The 1,695-nt window shown below is 44.8% G+C and overlaps 1 pseudogene; it reads left to right on the forward strand.

The window, feature by feature from the left end:
* Window positions 1-847: 847 nt before the first annotated feature.
* LOC147438588 (large ribosomal subunit protein eL21x/eL21w pseudogene) lies at window positions 848-1,352 on the forward strand (annotated as a pseudogene).
* The last annotated feature ends 343 nt before the right edge of the window (window positions 1,353-1,695 follow it).

Below are 1,695 nucleotides of genomic sequence, written 5' to 3' on the forward strand. Positions count from 1 at the left end.
TGAAAGGATGATTTCTTTGCAAGATGGATAGAGCTTTGGCTATCATTGTACAAGACACAATTGTCTTGTTTGAATCCAATCTCTTCTAAGAATCTGTGAAGCCACAGAATTTCTTTGCTTGCCTCCATCATTGCTACATACTCTGCTTCCGTGGTAGAAAGTGAGACCACTTTCTGCAGCTTTGAAGCCCAGCTTACTGCTGTGCCTCCAACCATGAAGACATAGCCCGTAGTGGTCTTTCGAGTATCTTTGTCACCTACCATATCTGCATCAACATACCCTTGAAGAAAAATGTCAGTTCCTCCAAAATACAAAGCATTTGTTGTTGTCCCTTTTAGATACCTAAGTATCCACTTCACAGCTTGTCAATGCTCTTAACCTGGGTTGTCCATGAACCTACTCACAATTCCCACTGCATGTGCAATGTCTAGCCTTGTCCAGACCATAGCATACATTAGAGAACCTACCGCTGCAGCATATGGAACTTTAGACATATAGGCTATCTCCTCTTGTGTCTTTGGACACATATCCTTCGTTAGTTTAAAGTAACTAGCCAAAGGTGTAGAAACTGCCAATGGCCGATTTGAGAGAGAGAGAGAGAGAGAGAGAAAGAGATGAATTGAGCTCCTCTTCATGCCCCATCTTCAGCCCTGTGTTCGCACTTGGGGACTCCACCACAAACACAAGAAATGCCATTGTGAGTACCATAGCCAACAACTATTTAGAAGCCACCAAACTTCCTTATGGCAGCACCTACTATAGGCGCAAAAAGAGAGACACAGAGAGACAAAGAGAGAGAGAGAGAGAGAGAGAGAGAGAGAGAGATAAGCAGCAGTAGCGAGCAAGGATGCCTGCAGGGCATGGGTAGCGGTCTCGCACGCGTGATTTTTTCTCTCATCCCTTCAGGCGCAAGGGTTACATTCCGCTCTCAACCTAGCTTGCACACCTACAGGGTCGGCGACTATGTGGACATTAAGGTGAATGGTGTTGTGCACAAGGACATGCCCCATAATTTCTACCATGTCCACATGCGCGTCGTCTGGAATGTTACTAAGCAAGCCATTGGCGTCAAGGAAAACAAATAGGTGAACACTAGGATTGTGAGGAAGAAGATTTATGTCCGCATTGAACATGTGCAACCATCACTATGTAGAGAAGATTCATTGAGAGGGTCAGGAAGAATGATTTGATTCTTCTTTGCTCAAAGCTGAAGCAAAAGCTATGGGCAAAAAATTATCCACCAAAAGGCACCCGGAAGGTCCTAAGCCAGGTTTCATTGTGGAGGGAGCCACTCTAGAGACCATGACCCCCATCCCGTTGATGTCGTCAATGATTTGAAAGGAGGTTATTAGATTTTCCTCTTGGATCTACTGGTCCGCTATAATTTTGTTGCCAAAGGATCTTGACCTAATTGTCTTTTGTTTTTCATTATGAGTATGTCAGAGCAGTCTTTTAGAACAGAACCATTGTGAATTGTGTCTGAGAGAGATGGAGCAGGAACAGTGCTAAAGTTGGAGGGTGCTTTAACCGTGCACTTTTTTTTCTTCTATTGTAGGGTGGGTATAGTGAGATTCCTCCCGAGCGAGAGAGAGAGAGAGAGAGAGAGAGAGAGAGAGAGAGAGAGAGAGAGAGAGAGAGAGAGAGAGAGAGAGAGAGAGAGAGAGAGAGAGAGAGAGAGAGAGAGAGAGAGAGAGA

The sequence above is a fragment of the Adiantum capillus-veneris genome, chromosome 16, assembly GCF_014529385.1.
Source record: "Adiantum capillus-veneris isolate H3 chromosome 16, ASM1452938v2, whole genome shotgun sequence".
Classification (NCBI taxonomy): domain Eukaryota; kingdom Viridiplantae; phylum Streptophyta; class Polypodiopsida; order Polypodiales; family Pteridaceae; genus Adiantum; species Adiantum capillus-veneris.